The sequence below is a fragment of the Rhinatrema bivittatum genome, chromosome 6 (assembly GCF_901001135.1).
Source record: "Rhinatrema bivittatum chromosome 6, aRhiBiv1.1, whole genome shotgun sequence".
Classification (NCBI taxonomy): domain Eukaryota; kingdom Metazoa; phylum Chordata; class Amphibia; order Gymnophiona; family Rhinatrematidae; genus Rhinatrema; species Rhinatrema bivittatum.
Genome location: NC_042620.1, coordinates 238,029,613 through 238,049,218, shown reverse-complemented (window position 1 = coordinate 238,049,218; position 19,606 = coordinate 238,029,613). Strand labels below are relative to the sequence as shown.

At 45.5% G+C, this 19,606-nt stretch overlaps 1 long non-coding RNA gene across 1 annotated transcript; it reads right to left on the bottom strand.

Moving 5' to 3' along the window:
- Window positions 1-301: 301 nt before the first annotated feature.
- LOC115093271 lies at window positions 302-10,570 on the bottom strand. Its single transcript, XR_003857261.1, has 3 exons — window positions 10,412-10,570; window positions 2,481-2,543; window positions 302-1,781 (listed from the first exon to the last, which is right to left on the bottom strand). It is a non-coding gene; the product is annotated as an uncharacterized LOC115093271 (long non-coding RNA).
- Between the last annotated feature and the right edge of the window lie 9,036 nt (window positions 10,571-19,606).

The window sequence follows — 19,606 nt, the reverse complement described above, 5'->3', positions numbered from 1 at the left end:
CAATGGTAATAATACCTCCCAGAGTTTGTGGGTACTAAGGCTCCTTGGTTTTGCATTGAGCCTTTAATATTTTCCATGAGGGCATTCACTTCCAAAACATGTCCTCCCCCCATGTATCTCTGAATGATATTCTCGTTGGGAGGGTGACACCTTGATAGCAGATCTTCACCGCCATATCCATCTCATACCATCCACTTGAATATTAGAGCTACTCTATGAAAACTGATGAAAGTTACAAAAATATCTCATTAGATAGTGACTTGTCCTTGCTGTGCATTATTATTCAAGAAAGCTGGGGAAATACGTCAAGGCTTGGGGCTAGGGTTGAAAAGTTAATGCTTATTTCCACATTACCCCATTCTGTCTTACCCAGCAACCAGGTTATGCAACTTTCAGGAGGTGCAATCTATCTGTATGTAAATCAAAAAATAACACTGTTAACATGTATATTTATTTTATTTACTTATTCATAATCTCAGCAGGGAACAGGTAAACATACATAGTAACCATAATCAATAAAAAAAAGCCACACTAAACAATGAAAAGATCTTACCAATACAAAGTCAACCTAATCTAAAGCACATAACAAACAGCCCATCATCCCACCTATGAACGTCTAAGCTCCCAAAGTAAGCTAAGTCGCAAAAGCCAAAGAGAAGAGATGCGTCTTCAGTAAATCACCTTTTTTATAAAGACTCTGGAAGCTCGTTCCAGAGAACAGGCCCTGCCATCCCCGAAAATATGCTACCTCGATTCTTTTAATCTGATCTTCTTATGAGAGGGTGCCTCTAATAAACATTTTGCAGAAGAGCGCATTTTATGGGGTGGACAATAGTGATCCAGGTCGGAAAAAAGGCCACTGTGGCGCAAGTCCATGAACAAGTTTAAAAACAATGTATTTTTTTAATTAAAGATTTATATCTGTACATATACTGCAGCTCGAGGCAGATTGCAGGTAAAACATACACAGATAAAAGCAAGTGAACAGATTACCACAACACATACATTAAAGCATAATGAAATGAAGTGAAACAAAATCAAAACTGCTGGTGGACGCAGGCTGGAAAAGATTATAATGGGCTATGAATGGGAGGTGCTGGGTTGCCTCAGAGAAAAATTAGAAAGCTAGAGAGAAAAGGATTGTCTTTAAAGCCTTCTTGAAAGTCTTAGAGCATGTTATTGCCCTTAGCTGATCGGGAAGAGAGTTCCACAGTCCGGTGCTGGCTACCGAGAAAGCTTGTTTTCTGGTTAGATCAAGCTGGGCTAACTTTACGGCTGGCACATCCAATAGGCTTTTGTCTGCCATGGCGGTTTATACAGTCGCAGGAGAGAGCTATGCCAGGTAAAAGCTTCGGTGTTTAACAAATTGTGAATCAATGTTAGGATCTTATATTGAATAGGCCAATTTACCTGGAGCCAGTGTAAATTCAGCAGACCACAGTACAGAGTAGTGTGGTCGGTAGATCGAGATCCTGCTGAGCTCGGAACTATCTGCAGGGCCCGTATGATACCGGCCAGCAGATCATAGTACAGAGAACTTAAAACGAGGAATTACAGAATGGAACAGAAATGTTGGAGCCCAAGGAGAGGTTTCAGGTATCTCAGAAGAGGACGTTTGTAAAGTGAAGATGTCACCAAAGCACTGACCTGGTCCTTGACAGAGATGTTTGAATCAATCAGAACACTTAATGTTCCTTGCTTTTTTCAGATGTTGAAGCTATAGGAGTACAAAAGACTCTGAAAGTTGAGAGTTGGAACGTCATAGCAGAGGGACTTCATAGCTGTGAGAAACAGAATTTCAGTTTTATCTATGTTCAATTGCAGTCTGTTGTGTGTGTAAGCCAACGTGTCACAGAGTTCATGCATAATGAAATCAAACCGAAAGTCTCAGACCAACAGTACTGAAGCGAAATAAAACTTTCTCGGTGTTTGGCACACAACGTCTGCTTGCCCGAAAAAAAACCCCCAAAATATATTTATGACATTATTCCTTAGCTTAGAAAAACACAAAGTTATTATTTTAGTCTAAAGTTCAGTTGTCTGTAGTGGTATGTTGGCATCAGAAGGATTTGCACTGAAATCCACACCAAATTAATCTGGTCGTAAACAAGATTAGAAAGAACATACGGGTAACGTGACCTTCTCTGTCCCTTCACTTAAACTTTCTCTGGCCTGTCTGGATATAAATATTGTTAATATATGTTATGTTAAGAGGAACAAGCTCCGAGCAAGATACCCATCTGTTGAGAGCTGGTTCAGGTGCAGTTCCTCTGAATAACGTGCCTTTATTTTTTTCTTTCCTTCTGTTTATGAATTTATTTCGTGCATTTGTCCAGGGCATCTCACAATACAGTCAAGCCTCTTTACGTTAAATGGTACACAACAAAACAAGCCAAGCTATTCTATGCATTTGATTGCTCATCATAATTAAAATTTAAGTCGAATTTGAAAAAAACCAAACAAAACAAAACAAAGCAAACCTTGCAACTTTCAGGTCATTTGATTGAGGTCGTTGTATAATTTCTTTTCTTTTCTTCCAGGAACTGTGTAAAATTAATGTTATATTTTGGATGAAACTTCTCATTTATACAGGATCCTAATGCACTTCACAATTTATTGTTTTAGGAATATGCATGCAGCCACCTTTGGGATATATGGCCTAGCACTATGTTTTTCTTCTAGAGAGAAGGAACTGTCATTATTATTACTTAATTCCAGTTGGATAAATGGAGGCACAGGAAAATAAAGAGATCTGCGGGAGGCCTCATGAAAAGCCACTGGTAGAGTGGATACTCAAACTCGGGACTTGGGAATGCTTCTGACTTATTGTTCAAAGCGCTGACCACTACACCTCACGCTCCCTTCCTTTTTTATGATGTATCAAACATCTATCCAGCATTGTACATTAGCAATTAGACTGGAGGAATTGTAGACATATGGGGAAAACACACCACAGGCCACACAAAGATCGTATGCAACAGTATTGTCAAGGTGGCAATTCAAACACCGAAGGTAGGGTGAAGAACATCAGCTACAAAAGTAGCTACAAAAGTAGGGGAGTTATGGAAATCGGTGAGATGAAGAGCTTGATCTTATTTTCCTAGGCACACATGGGATACAATTCAGAGGGAAGGGGAGCAGAACAGAGAGATTCTTGTGGGTCCAGGCACACTCCTCTCAATGTTGGAAGGAAAAGAATGGGCATGGATGCAGGGAATGTGACGCAGGGAATGCGACTAGCAAATCTTCTACCCCCTTCTGTTGCTAGATGAGGAGTGTGAGCCCTGGGATATCCTTTCACCTGCCCACCAGGTGCTTGAAGCTATAGGAGTACAAAAGCAGAGAAGTTATTGGTTTGGCACAATGAATCTATGGCATGCAGCATTCTTTTCTCACCACAAAAGCACAGGGTCTTTTATTCAGAATGTCTGGCTGCTAATGACTAATGCCTGTGAGTCAGACAGTACTCAGGTACTATTCTTTTTCAGACTTTCTCCATTCTAGTTTGCGTGTCTTTTTCTTACATAGCCACCCTTTGTCCCCATTATAAGGGCAGAGGGGGCTTGATTCCCTTCAACGGCAGGGGGAATGTTGAAAAGATGATTTATATTCGGACAACAACCAACAAGGACTGAGTTGCACAGGCTGGATAAACATGCGTGGGAGTAGCTTGCTATGATGGTGGTTACTAACCCTAACCAATTAGCTACTTAGATGCAGCTTAGATGCAGCTCCAGCACTGCTAACTACATTGATGGCGGGGGTGGAAGAGAAATAGATCGATGGCAGGGGTGGAAGGGAAATAGATCGATGGCGGGGGTGGAAGGGAAATAGATCGATGGCAGGGGTGGAAGGGAAATAGATCGATGGCAGGGGTGGAAGGGAAATAGAACAAAAAAAGTCACTTACAAGGGACAAGAGTAACAGATAAGTATGGGTGAAAAAAAAAGTGACAGCTTGCTGGGCAGACTGGATGGACCGTTTGGTCTTCTTCTGCCGTGATTTCTATGTTTCTATGTTTCTATGTTTGTGGATGTTGAAATGGATCATTGATGGCGAAAAACATGGAATTTCCCTTATGAGGAAAGACTGAAGAGGTTAGGGCTGTTCAGCTTGGAGAAGAGGTGGCTGAGGGGGAATATGATAGAGGTCTTTAAGATCATGAGAGGTCTTGAGTGAGTAGATGTGATTTACACTTTCGGATAATAGAAGGACTAGGGGGCATTCCATGAAGTTAGCAAGTAGCACATTTAAGACTAATAGGAGAAAATTATTCTTCTCTCAACGCACAATTAAGCTCTGGAATTTGTTGCCAGAGGATGTGGTTAGTGCAGTTAGTGGAGCTGGGTTCAAAAAAGATTTGGATAAGTTCTTGGAGAAGTCCATTAACGCCTATTAATCAAGTTGACTTAGGGAATAGCCACTGCTATTAACTGCATCAGTAGCATGGGATCTTCTTAGTGTTTAGGTAATTGCCAGGTTCTTGTGGCCTGATTTGGCCTCTGTTGGAAACAGGATGCTGGGCTTGATGGACCCATGGTCTGACCCAGCATGGCAATTTCTTATGTTCTTATGAATTGCAGTGTAAAGTCACGCCACACATGCGGGCGTTCCCAAAATTTTGCATTTATTGCTAGGGTAGAACAGTTGCAGGTATTTATAACACAAGGAAAACTACAGTTGATGCACTGTAACTTTTTCTATTCTCTCTTCTCTCCCAACTCCTCAGAAATAAGGTGTTGGTTTCTTAATAAGAGTTCTGAATTGAGCCTTCAAGGGCACAGGTGAAATCCTTTTGTCCAGGGCAGAAAAGACTCAATTTGTACCCAACCCACATGGATAGATCCCAAAGTGTGCCACTATCTGGCAACCCTGCCAAAAGTCTGGGGCTGCTTCCCAAGTTTCACAAGTATATGTACAGTGGCACCTCCAGTATGCCAGTGCTCATGTACCTCCTACTTACAGTTCCCATTTGAGGGTCCAGCTGGGGTGATGGAGGTTTCAGACTCTCTGAACACACTTCTGATTCCTCAGGCATCCTTACTCCTAGTAGCTTTCTGGGTGCTGCAGGAGAAGAAGTCTTGAGAAACTCTCTGGGTCCTAGTACAGACCTAACTGAACTGAAACAATTGCAGCCTTTCATCAGAAGCTCGATGGGATCATACCATTTCCATGTGTTAGGGTAATGGATTCCCTAAAGTTAAGGCAAAGGGGATTTACATTTATACCATGTATCGGACAAGCTGCGGCCTGTGGGCCATATTTGGCTCTCAGCAGACTTCTGTCCAGTCCTTGGCAACTATAGGTTTGGAAGTGACACCTGTGATGTCACTGAGGGCTGTGGCCTGGATGAAGTGGTGAAACCTCCCCCGTGCATCTCTGGAACTCACCTGCTCCTTGGCTGAAACTCTGTGAGACCCCTCCCCCAACTCCTTGGATGAAAATCCAGAGAACCCTCCCGCTGCCCCCACTCCTAAACTGAAGCTCTGAGGGGGGTCTTCCCTTACAAGACCTTCTGTATCCTACCATCTTGGCAGATCCACTAGCGTGATCCTCTGGCCAAATGTTTGCCTATCCTTGTCATGCACTATACTATTAAACACTATAAATAACTTTGCACGCTCACTGGGAAGTCACATAAGTAAGTCAAGCTATAATATCTGCTGTTATACCATTGGTGCTAGCAAAGCACAGTGGGTTATACTTCTTTGCACATTAGGTTTGAGGCTAGGAAAGTGTATTCCTATGGTAAAGGAGTAAATTCTGACATTACGCAAGAGTGTTTTATGACTCCCAGTCAGATTAAAGTGCCAAATCCATAATAGCTACAAACAGGGCATGTGGTCAGGACCTTCAAGGATTCAGTGAATCCCCAGTCCTGACCGATTTCCTTTATGTAATTTTTTTCTTTGCGTTGTTTTTTTCAAGTCAATCAGGAATAAACTATAGCCCTGCCCGAGCTGATGCTGCACTCAACCGCCACTTCCTTACCTCCAAAGCCAGAAGCAGGAAAGTTGCATATAAGTGAACGTCTTCTCCTGGTGCCATAGGGCCAATCTCATAGCTTATCGCAAGATTGGCCCCGCAACAGCAGGAGTTCATGATGCATCAACGCGACTGCTACGGTCCATGCCACAAAGAACCTGTGATCTGGCAGGCCACCACTGCGGTGCCCATCCTGCAGCGGATGAAGAAGACAGGAGACCCTGCAACCCGGCAGCTGCCAGCAGAGCCCATCCTGTTGGTGGCTGAAGACGAGTCCCAGCAGGCTACTCTGGGGGGCCTGAATAATGTTACGCGTGCCGCCCGCGGCAGACCCACGGCGCGGCCCTCTCACCTCTTCACATGGTACCCAGCTCCTGCTTCCTCTTTGCTGGCAGCGGTGGGCCACCAGCTCCGACCTCGGGTCGCCTCTGGTGCCTCCAGCTCTGCCATGGTCCCCAGTATTGCCAGCCAAGATGTCCTTGCTCGTCGGGCCTCTCCACGTGGCCCACGGAGAGACGCCGCCATCGGCGCCTCGCCCCTCCCTAGGCATGCGCACGCACATCACTAGTTCTTTTAAAGGGCCCGCGGCGGGAACCTGGCCACAGCCCCGGATGCTGACGTCAGACTCTTCAGTGTATATAAGCTCAGGCCTCGCTCCATAGCGTTGCCTTTGCAACAGGTCTCCTCATACTCCGAGTACTCGTTGCTGATAGAGAATCCTCTCTACGTCGTGTTCCTGATTCCTGTGGTTCCCGGTTCCTGTCTTGCTCGTTCCTGCCTCGTCTGTGTTGGACTAACTCTTTGGATTTCGACTTTGCTTTGTTTGACTACGCTCCAGCCTATCTCCAGCCCCGGACCTCTGCTATGCCTGACTACTCTTCAGCCTACCCTCATTCCCCCAGCTCCCAGACACCACAAACCTCCAGTAGGAAAGTGGCTCATTTAAAACAAATTGAAGAAAACTCTTTTTCATTCAGTGCATAGTTAAGCTCTAGAATTCATTGCCAGAGGATGTGGTTACAGCAGTTAGTGTAACTGGGTTTAAAAAAGGTTTGGATAAGTTCCTAGTGGAAAAATCCATAAACTGCTATTATGGTAATTAATAAGCAATAGTAGTTTGTGATTTATCTAATGTTTGGGGTACTTGCTAGGTACTTGTGACTTGGATTGGCCACTGTTGGAAACAGGATACTGGGCTTGATAGACCCTTGGTCTGACCCAGTATAGCATATCTTATGTTCTTAGTTATGCTTACCAACCTCACTAGGAATTCACAATACCTTCCACATTTCACTCCTAAAACTGTTGATCCTCTCATGGCCCTCCAGGAGACCACCGGATCCTCAAGAGGTTTCCTCAGAAGATAACGTTACCTATCAGGTAAAAGATATCTTGGATATGAGACTTTGGGGCAAAAAATGGAAGTATCTTATCTTCTGCGAGGGATATGGTCCTGTAGAGAATACATGGGAGCCCACCTCTAACATTTTGGACAAGAATCTGCTAAGAGATTTCCATGCCACACACCTTAGGAAATCTAAATCCTCAGGAGGGAGGTTTAGAGGAGGGGGTACTGTTGCAATTGGCAGTCCGTGGGTCCATCCTGAGGACTGCCACTCTTACCTCCAGCCCGGGCTTTCCAAGACATCCTTCAACGACCCTGCCACCATCCCAGGCTCAAGCACACCAGCTCGCTGCAGCACAGCTAGGTTGATACTGATGCTGCCACCAGGCTGCCACTGCCACTATCGCCTGCCTGTCTGCCTGCCTGAATGCCCCTCCAGTGCTTCGGCAATAGGTCGACTCCTTTGGGGTCATGCTTTGCCTCTGCATTCCTGGTTCCTGATCCTTGCTTCCTGATTCCACTGTGTGTTCTTCCGGTGTCCTGTTCCTGTTTGTCTTCTGAATTCTTGTCTTCATGGTTAGTCTTACCTTAGTCTGTCTTCTGTGTCTCGTCTTGCTCCTGTGGTCCCTCGTCCTCCTTCCTCCTTTTTGTCTCTTGTCTCTTTGGATTGGACTTCTGGCTTGGCCTCGGACTGGACCTTGATGCTGCTTGGTCTCTTCCTGCCCCCGGCCACTGCCTGCTCTTAGTTAGTTTGAATTCTACCTGCCCAGACCATTACTTGAACCACAACACTGTGTGAACTCCGCCCATCTCTAACCAAAGCCTGAACCTGTTTACCTCAACCGCTGCTTGTCCTGATTCCGCTTTCTGTGTTGGCCTGCAACCTTTTCTAAGCAATGGATCTTCACCTCCACAGAGGCTCGCACCTAAGTCCAGCCAGCCCCAGCACCTGAGGGCTCAACTTAAGGGGAACAAGGGCTTGTATTGGTGAAGCTCCAGTTGCTTTTGCCAGATCCACCTGCCGACAGTGGGGACCTTCAGGGCTCCTCCTTGCAGGAAGTGCCAACTCCCCCTCAACCTAAGGGTCCATGCTTGCAACAAGTGGAAATGTCCTTGATTTGCTCTGCACCCTTTGTTGGGGGAGTTTTTGTGAATGCAGAGTATTATAGAATTTGAGGTAGTGGTTTTATATTGGGATTCTGCCCTATCCTATATAGATCCCAGACATTACTCCCATATGCAAAAATTCGTATTGATTGATTCTCTTGAATAATTTTAGTGGCAGTCTTTCTAGATGGTTGAAACTGTCCAGGGATTTCTTTGCTGCTTATAAGATCCTTCTGTGTAGAGATGCCATTGACATACATGCCCCACGCCTTGCGACAGTAGTGCAAACTGTTTGTAGCAGTGACTCCTGATTTATGAGAGGGGACGTCCTGTCTCTGCATGGATGGAATTTGGTAAGAGACGGGTATGGAGAGAACCATTGGATCCCCACCAGGATTGAACTTACAGGATGGTTTCCTTGTCACAAGTCATATACGATAACTCCCTGCTGATGGCTGCATGGGAATGTAGAGCAGAGATTATTTGTGTGATGTCCAATTATATGTTTTTATAGGTTTGATCTTGGGGGAGGGGAAGCTGATGATCATATTTTAGTTATCAAAATCTCAGGGAGAGGAAAGAGAAGGGCTCATGGGCTAACACCCCAGATCTTTTAAGTATCTACCTCTGGTTCTCTGCAGTGATGCATCTGATACTTAACTAAAAGGAGCTATTCTGGATCAGTCAGACATCCGAGTTTGTCATCCAGACAGATAAACCTTCTTTCCAATCAGTCCTGAAGACAAAGATTAAGTTTGAAATTATTTATTGTACAGGTAGATTTACAATTGTTGCATCTCAAACGTAAGCCCCAAGGCAAAGATCTTTGGTAACTGGAGACAGGGTAGCAGGAGGGAGAAGAAGGTCTCTTGAGTTGCAGGAGTTAGTTTATGGTGGAGGTAGGGAGCTTGAGGAATATGAGGCTGATTTAGTCTTCAGAAGAAGGCAGTAAAAAAGAAGGTAAAAACTCGATTGTTTCAGGAAGTTTTACAGAGCGCTGCTGGCTCAGAAAGAAGTGTGGGGTGAACTGAACTTTTGTCGAGAGCTGCTAAAGGAAATGCCTCCAAAAGCTGGGGGCAGGGGGCAAGGTCCAAGGGAGCATGAAGGGGAGTCCCTTGAGCCTATAAGGCACCTAGGAAGACTCAAGTTAGTTTGAGGGGCATTCAGGCTCTTCCGATAGTGAGAGAAAGCGGAGGGGGGAGGGAGCTTCTCTTAAGGGCAAAGGCTCCTCTTAAAGGCAAGGCTCACAGACTTTTATCATGGGTTACAAAAAGTGTTTCAGTATCAAGAATCCTCAGAAGGAAGGACCGCACTAAACACAGTTAAACTACAGTATATACAGGTACAAACATGTACCCACTGCTGTACCCACTGCTCCTGTTGTTTCCATGGATAGGAGGGAAGTAAACCTCTTACTCTGGATTTGTCTTTTTATGGGGGAAAGAAGACCCTGATCCATGTCTGAACAAAACTCTTCATAGGAAGAACGAGGAGTGAATGTCAGGTACCTGTCCAGGGGTAACCAGCAGTGTGGAAAGAAGTAAGGAGACACGGGAAGGGAGGGGCTACCCATCCAGTGCAGGAGTACAAAGGAGTCCCATAGGACAGAAAAAGAGAGGAGTGCAGGAGACAGGAAAGCAGTGGAAAATCAGGCAGTAACAAGAGTCCTTGGGAGGCAGGGAAGCAGGGAGGCCAGCATCTGAGCAAGGAAGTGAGAGGATTCCAGGAGGGTGGAACAGCAAGGATCAGTAACACCCCCCCCCCCCCCAATATATCTCAGTAACTACTTGTGGTACAGCTGTACCACTTGCAACATTTTGATTTGAACTGCGTCTCCTTGATGCTAGACCATTAAAGCACCTTAGGCCTGAAGGAACTCCCCCCCCCCCCCCCCATTGGATCCACATCAGGGTTTATGGGCCTGAATTCGGGCTATGCCCTGATATCGAGTTTGCCCCCTGACATAAGGTGTACCTGGTAGGGTGGGCCCACACCGTAAGCCAGCAGTATTGCAGAATTTGAGTGAAGAAGTGCTTGCACTGAAATGTTTCTTTCTGCACAGACGCCCACATGCAGCTCTCTCACATCTGCTCCACTTCTGCAAATGATTCAGCAGTTTCGCGAGAACTTACACTTAGGGCTGTCCCTCCCCCACCGCCAGCTGCAGTGCCCACAGACACCACACATTGCAGAGATACGTTTATCTCTGTGAAATAATGCACATAGTCAGAAAGCAAACCCACCATTTAGCTGGAAACACTGACAGTCCCTTCATTTCCAACTACTCAGCTGAGCAGCCTCTATAAATCTGCATATCGAAGGCGACAATTGAAGATAACTTAATTCAGATTTGGCAGCACAGCTGATGCTTCGCCATGCCAGCAAGATGCGTTGTTACCTAGATGATAACCAGAGCAATTGGGGGCTTATGAACTAAGGGACCCTGCCCGTGGTGTGCCCATGGGAGAGATTCCCACAGCATCAGGCGCTTGATCTATATTTGCCAGATGTGCATCCAGATATTGGGCTACTGTTCATTTGACATGCAAGCTTTTCGAGTTACATGTGTCCCCATATCAAGGCTTCAGTTACCACGAAAGCCCGAACGGAGCTCATTCTCTTCCACCCAGTAAGGTCTGGTATTCTCTGCACATCCTCCGCATAAAAATTGGCCCCCTAAAGATTTTATCCCCAGGATGACCTGGGAGAAGACCATGTTGCTGAAAAGAATGGCAGATCTGAAGTGCTTGCTGATTCTGATCTAACAGCACCAAATTTTTACTAATTCCAGAATAAGCACTGAAAAAAGGACAGATACCTGCGTTCTAGTGCGGGGATTGTGAACTCTGGCCCATGAAGGCCACAAACAGTCTGATTTGCAGGATTTCTCTATGGAATTTTCATGAGCTTTAATAGCATATACCGGATCCAAGAATCAGGTAAATTTGCATAATGTGACTGTCCTTCCTGTCCTTGTTCTTTCATCCCATTGAGGGCTTCAATCTAAAGACACAGGTGTTGCGATTCTGCTCGCAGGCCTAGCCCCAAGCAGCCTCTCACCTTTTTTCCAGCTTCTGATGCCGTCTCTTTGGTGGTCCTTGCTGCCGTGTTTCTATGCGGCCTGGAAGCCGCCGTTGCTCCCCCCCCCCCCTTCCCCCATTGTGGCAGCAGGAAGCCGCAGTCGTCCTTCTCTTTGCGGCTGGGCCACCCTGGAGCCTTCCTTGACGCATGGAGCCGCCGCCGTGGTCCACGGTGGGCCCGCCACTGTCGCCGGTCCCATGCGGCCTGGAGGCCGCTCTGAAGCCCTGCCTCCGCGGCAGGAAGCCGCCTCCGACGTCGGGGCCTGCTGCAGCCCTTCTCCTGCTCCTACACGTTCAGCGGCAGCATGGCCGCTTTCCATGGTCCTGCCCACTTCCTGCTTCCTCCATAGGTGTGGGGCCACGTCTCTCTTCCTGTTTTAAAGGGCCAGCGAGGGAGTGGTCCTTGGGCTCCACCTGCTGTCATCACAGTGGGAGTCGCCTCTTCAGCCGTATAAAAGGGTCCTGTCGTCATTCCAGCTTTGCCTTTGCAAGGAGTTAGTCCTCCTTAGGACTCCTCGAATCCAGTTCCTCCTAGGCACTCTGTTCTCCATGGGATCCCGTGTCTTCGTCCTGGTCTCTCATCTCATCCCATGTCTTCATCCTGGTCTTTGCTGATGTCTCCAAGCCCTGATGCCTCCAAGTCCTGATGTCTCCAAGTCCTGATGTTCCAAGTCTCCGAGGCTTCGCTTGTTCCGTCCCTGCGTGGTCCGCAACCAGCCCGGCTGGGTTGTGCAGGGAGCGCAGTGGTCCGAGTGGTCCACGACCATCCTGGCTGGGATGTATAGGGCGCTCGATGGGACAGTTCCATGCGCCGTGGCCGAGGATTCTTTACATCCCTTGTCAGATCACGATCATGCTCCTGGTCCCGGATTTACCTCCTAGTGGCCCATCCTGAGTCCAACTTCAAGATGACCTTCTGATGCGTCTTCCATGCCAGGTCAGAAGTTTCATCTTCCTTCAAATGACCTGCAGGTGCGTTGATCACGCCGGGTTCCCGAGGCTTAGTCCAGGACGTTGCTGCTAAGAGTTTTGGCCAGTTACCTCCATCAGTCTGTCCTGATGTCCTTCGTCTCTGATCTCCAGATGTCCATCTTCCTACTCCTTCAGTACTCACCGCCATCTTGAACTCTAATGTATCTGAGTCGATGTCAGCTTGGTGTCTGCTTCACCTCCAACATGGTCCGCGACCAGTCAGGAGTGGCTGTGTAGGGTGCGTGGAGTGGCGGCACTCCTTCAGTCTTTGTCTTCATCTTGAACCCTATCTGAATCCAAGTCTGAGTCTTCATCTGAAACCATGTCTGAGTCTTCTTCTGAGTCTTTGTCTGAGTCCTTGTGTTCCGCACTCAGCCTCTGTCCATCCTGTCACATCTGCCGTTCCCTACGGCAGGTCCGAAAGGGCTGTCGAGTGGCCGGAGGGCTACTCCAGAGACCAGCATTGCATTGCTGGGTCTCTCCAATGCATCAGGTTCGGCAGGGGCCACGTCTCCAGTCTGTCCACCCATGTTTGGGCACTTCTCGCCTGCCTCGGTGCTTCCCAAGCTCTCTGCGGGTGCATCGTGGCCCAAGGGTACACTTCCTCACCAGCATCCCCCACAACAGGTTGCAAAGGCCTGTGTGTGCCATAACAGGTTGTTTTGCTGTTACTGGTTCTGTGTCCGGAAAGGACACCTAACTCTGGAGATCAGTGAAATGAAGCACTGTAGAAGTTAAAATTCGTACTGTTGGATTTATTTTCACTACAGTGTATCCATTGCAGCCCCGTATGCCACAAAAATTAATTAAATGTGATAATCATTAATCAACATGGACATACTGTGGACACAAAAGACAAACTGGGGTAGATCTTAAAAAAGTACGCCGGATTTTATAAGATATGCGAGTAGCCACGCGTATCTTATAAAATCCGCAGTCGGCGCGCGCAAGGCTGTGCAAAATCGGCAGCCTGCATGCGCCGAGCTGCGCAGCCTGCCTCCGTTCCCTCCGTTCCCTCCGCGTCTCCCCACCTTCCCCTATCTAACCCACCCCCCAGCCCTACCTAAATCCCCCCCTACTTTTGTTGTACAAGTTACGCCTGCTTGAGGCAGGCGTAACTTGTACACACTGGCACAGGCCGCAGTGCCGGGGGACTCGGGACCGTCCTCCCGCCCCACCCCCGAACTGTCTCCACGCCCCCGGACCCGCCTAAGATCGCCCCTGACACGCTCCAGACACACCCCCGGACTGCCGACATGCCCCCCTCCCGCCCCTTTTACGAAGCCCCAGGACTTACGCGCGTCCCGGGGCTTTGCGCGTGCCGGCGGCCTATGCAAAATAGGCGAGCCGGCGCGCAGGGCTTTTAAAATCTACCCCACTTTGCATAGCTACAGAGCACTTGCCGCTGCTCCCATTTTTCAAGAACATGATCTGTTCCCCTTGCTCAGCGTTGTCTTAAATTTATAGCCTGCAGGATTAATACTGACCAGAACCTTACCAAAATGCTCTTTGTATTTAAAATCCTGAGTGATGGCTTGAACAATATACATGTTTTGCATGTTCTTAATTCAGACTGTTAACAATATGCTTAGCAATACTCTGCTCATGCACGCACATCCACCCGGTAGTATCTTGTTTGCCCTCTAATCTTTGGCTACTAGCAGAGGCCTTGATTTACTAAGGCTTTTCTCCCATTCTGTGTCTATGGGAAAAAAAATGCTTAGTTAAGGAGGTCCAGAGCCTGGTAAATGAGGCAGTGCCGTCAAGCTGCTTGATCACTCTCCACATTGCAGATACAGACCCAGCCCAAAACAGCCAACAGTTTATGTGCAACACCTGATGCACTGCCTCTTGGATGGTGAGAGGAGGCCTGCATGTTTTGCAGGCCAGACTCACGATAGCGGCCCAATCCGTATTTCTTGTTTGGTTGAGGGGATGCCATAAACAGCTCTACAGGTGTGGGGTTACTGGAGGTCATCCGCCTATCGCACAGCAAAGCAGGAAAGGATGTTCCCTCCCCTTTAACTATTTAAATCACAGTTGTGTTTACTAGCACTTGTTTAATGTAACATTTCAGTTGATTCTGCTTCCTGATATGGTTTCCAAGGGTCTGTTTCCTCTTTTTAAAATGTATTAGTCCAACTCAAAAAAAAAAAATGCAAATTTTTGAAAGAGAGGAGTGACTGTACAGGCTTTTTATTCCATGAACTGAAAAAGTCAGAAGCGGCCAATGCTTTAGGCTTCGCTTGAATAAAGCTTATGAAAATACATTTACTGAAAATGTTATGCAGAAATTTCTTATGAATTAAAACAGAATAGAATAGCTAAGGCCTTAGGCCTAATAATAACTCTAATCTCTAGGCTGTTAATATTAGGGTTGTTTTTGGTTTTTTTTAGGCAGTTACAGATAACTTGTTCAGCCCTAAATTCAAAATAATAAATTTCACACTCTTAGGGGCCGATGCAATATTGTGCGCTCAGGCTAGTGCACAGGTTAGCCTGTGATTGGACGTGGATTTTTTATATTAGGCTAACACCTGATATAAAAAGGGGATTAGCGCATCCAAAATGCACGTCTAAACACGCTTGTAACTAATAGCACTCATACATGTATATGCCATGTAGATAAGGCTATTAGCTATTGCCCCCAATGCAACAAAAAATCACCGTGTGGCTGACGTGCACGTTGTCACATGCAAGAATTAATGCCAGCCCCGGAGCTGGCATTGTGTTGACGTGCACCAAGGGCTCAAAAAAATAGCAGAAATGACTGCCTCTAAGTAGTATCATCCTGATACTAAGTAGGAGGAACCACAGGAAGCAGCATAAAAAAAAAAAATCTTGTCAGCGGTCAGGTTAGGAAAAACAGACGCTCAATTTACGAGTGTCCATTTTCCTAACCAATGACTGCGCGGATTAGGAAAATGGACGCTCATTAATTAAGCACCCATTTTCCTAACCAGCGCACAGCCACGTCTCCTGGGCGCCCGATGCCATGGACGTACTAGGGATGCACAGTTTATCCCTAGTGCATCTTTTTTTTTTTTATCGTGGCACCTCATTTGCTTATTGCATCGGGTGCCCAGGAGAGGGAGACGTGCACGCGTGGAAAAAAATGTGCGCCCAGTTTGGACGCACGTTCTTTTTTGCGCTTGATATTGCATCGGCCCGCTAGTGAGTTTCCCTAAAATATAGGCTCAGGCAACTATCTAGGGAGCCATGGCACCATCTGTGTGCTAGAGAGACAGCCAGGACAAGGACAGGGTGAATGAGGTGCCTGTCCAGGGCTCCAAGGGAGTCACATCGTCACCCAGCCTGATGCTCCTGTAGGCTGTTCCCCGGCCCTGGTCTTTCACATTTTGAACACTGCAGTGAGATTCACTTCTTTTTTTTTTTTTTTTTGAATTTCCAAAAGTAATTATTTTGTAACCGAAGGATCACTTTGTTCTAAAATGAATACAAGTAAAAGCTTGTTGCGTGATGATTAGAATGAAAAGATGTGTCTATTTCAAGTGTATCATTCACACATAGGGATCTCATTCAAAAGTATGCTGACTTGTGTCCCTACAGAAAGGAAGATCCTGCTGCGGTTGTCTCTACCATCTTGTCTTTTTTGGTCCTGTTCAGAAGCCTCAGTGCTGATCCTGCAGCTGTGATGTGGCTGAAAAAGGAGAGAAAAAAAAATTAAAGGTAGCAAGGGGTTAAAATATTCCTTAGCCTATCTAACTAGGGTCAAGGGACATGGTAAACACCACACCTAGGGAGAAAATGAGTGGAGAATGAGTGTGGTCGAGGCATAAAACGGTTTCGGAAGAGAACGACATAACCGATACTGGGAATGGTCAGTGGCAACACTAAACAAAAAAAAATCCAGCTGTATCAAACAAGGAAGGAAAAGCTGTAATGCTGTGAAGAACATGTGCACATACAGCACCAAATGGCAGAATAAAAACCCCCATGTCACACCACAGTAACACCTGGCAGGCTTACAGTAATCAACCAAAACCTATCGCTGCATGCATGTTGTGTGGATGGCCTGTTGATGCTGTCAGTATTATCATGCAACAAGTCAAGCAGTCTCACATACATGAAACAGATGCAGTAACCTTGCTGTCACATTAGCATTCACTACATACACACAGCACATACTGTCATACTTGGAGTCAGACACGCTCATATAGCCAACTAATCAAAAGGTGCACTCCTGTATCCACTGGGCCAACCCAACCTGAATGCCATATTGTGGTGGCACAAAGTCTTCACTGCTTCTTCAGGTCAGGAAGAGGATACTGGCCTCTTCAGCATCACCATGCACAGTTATAAATCAACAATCAGAGAAAAATATCAAATCTGATAGAAACTACTTCTGGGGATAGGGAAGAGAATCCTCCAGGATGCTGTCTGTGGGTCCCAGAAATAGTTCCACAGCACGAACCGCAGAACAAAGGGTAGTTATTCACCCTCATAAACTCCATCTGTGGAGTCAGAAAGGCAACGATGAAAATCACATTAGGAGCAAGATATCACAGCTTCCTATGCAAGAGTAGAACTGCAGGAGACATTTAAAGGGCCCATATCCAGTTTACATAGCTGATTCAAGTAACAGAAAATAATTCTATGAAGGATTGGCAGTATAAGAAGGCCAAGAGGTGATTATGTGACGTAGGATGGTTTTGTGTTTCATGTTTGTATATTTTGGACCTGTGAGACATGGAGCCTCAGGCTACAGATTTGTTGGTCAAACAAGAGTATTTACTTCAATAAAGTGCATGGTGATGACTCTTTTCAGAGAGTGAGAGGTGACATGACTGACTCAGTCAGTGCCCTTTGTTCACAGATGTGTCCATTTTTTTTCAAATGATCCAGATTGCCTACATTTCTTCAGTACATCTATAATGTCTGTGCTCTGCTTGAGCGCCAACAGGTGTCAATGATATGATTGCTTTGTGCTTCCAAGAAGCCATGGGGTGCAGTGGTTGCATCCCTAAATAGTTTATAGTTTATTAGTTTTTCTATACCAACATATCGGGGTACCATCATATCGGTTTACAATAAATAAACTAAAAATACAGTAAATCATCTCAAAATACAGCTAAAAATCTTAAAATATCTTAAAATCAAAAACAATAAAACTAACAGAATGAGCAAGAACTAAAATTCAATGCTAAAATTACATTAAATACATCCTAAAATAATTATTTACATTAATCTATACTAAAATCAGCATTAAATAACTTGTCACATCATAAGATAAATCAAAGCATTGAAATTCTAGGTACTTTCAGCATAAGCACATTTGAAAAGCCAGGTTTTAGTTTTGCCTTAAATTTTTTTATATCAGCCTGGAGTCGCAATTCAACTGGTAAGGAATTCCATAATTTCGGGCCTGTGATTGACACTGCCCTCTCTCTGACCTCGGTCAAATGTGCGAATTTTACATTTGGGATTGTCAGTAGGCCCTTGTTTGCAGATCTCAGATTTCTTTGAGGTACATACAATTGGATTGTGCTGTTCAGCCGTTCTGTTTGACCAGCATACAGTGTTTTATGTAGGATACAGGCTGCCTTGGTATGAGATTGGCAACCAATGTAGTGCAATCAATGTTGGAGTTAAATGATCGTACTTTTTTTTACCCGTCAGAATTCTTGCGGTTACGTTTTGCAATACCTGTAAAGGTCGAATTATGGCTGTTGGGAGTCCTAAAAGAAGTGTATTACAGTAGTCGACATTAGATAAAATTAATGATTGTAAAACCGTCCTAAAATCTTTTTTTTTTCCAATAATGGTTTTAGTTTACATAGAGTCATGAGTTTATAATATCCTTCTTTAGTTTCGCTGCTATATGTTGTTTAAAGCTTAGCTCAGTATCTATGGTAATACCAAGGTCCCGGAGGAATGTGGTGGGCGTGATTTTTACATTATTTTCTAGAATTAATGGGGGAATTATATCATGTTTTAATTTCCGTTTTTTCTATATTTAACACTAGCTTTAAGTGGGACAGCAGTTGTTTTAATGCATTTAAATAGCAGTGGTGGTAGGATTGCATTGGGCCGCACTGGGGTAATCTGTATGGAGGCTGGGATGCTCTGCAGAGTGGGATTGTGGCTAAAGCCCAAACTTAAGTGAGTATGGGAAGGCTGCATTTGTATTTATTTTTTTACATTTTATTGTATTTATTTTACAAAAGCCTTACTAACTTGAGTGGCTATGGGAATTGTTGCTAAATTTAATAAAACATGCAAGGGGGCCTGGAATTGGGGGAAAATAAACCAAGTCCAGGATCATCGCCCAGGGACTGCCTGCAGTTGTGGTGGCTTGCAGGGGTGCTGGGAAGTGGTCCTATCTGAGAGAGTTGTTTTGTTGTAAAATACCAACATATTGCATCTTTATTCTCCACATTTCCAAGGAGATCAGCACCTGCTGCATGTTAAAAACACACAGTGTGCTATTATTGCTGGGGTGTTTTATTTTCAGGCTAGCTTTATCTGTCCCATATGCAGGACTCGGGCGAGATAGTCACAGTAAGCACAATTCTATTTTCTTTAAAATATGTTTATTCTTTGTCAAGGACAGATCTCAAAGCTTCCTAGCTGCCTAGGTTATCGGCAATGGTGTTTTCGTGTTCTAAGAAATTTAGGAACACTTTGGCTCTCATTACTAGAAAACTATACATGCACTGGAGTCATTCTGAGTAAACTGCCCAGGGGAGTGGAGAAGCCCTGTGAAAGGAGGTCACAGATAGCTGTCGCAGCCTGAGAAAGAGATCGGACAACTGAGCTGTAAACCCCACCTGCATACTAACCCTCTTCTCACCAGAAATTATAGTCCAGTCCTGGATTTCTTGCAAACCTGAAATTTTACTCAGTGTTTTTTTTAATGACAGATACAGAAATACATGAAAATTTAGTCTGGGACCTGACTTATGCTCTAAGGAGTTACCCTATGCCTTCTCTTTCTGTCAGACTTATGGTGCATTGAGGCATCTTGCCTCACGGATCTATAAGACTCTCAAATCTTCCCTGCTATCTAAACCTGCTACTAGCCTTCATTCTCTTTGGCTGACGGAACTCGGATTGTTCTCAGATTTAGTGAACTGGAAACACCGATGGATAGTTT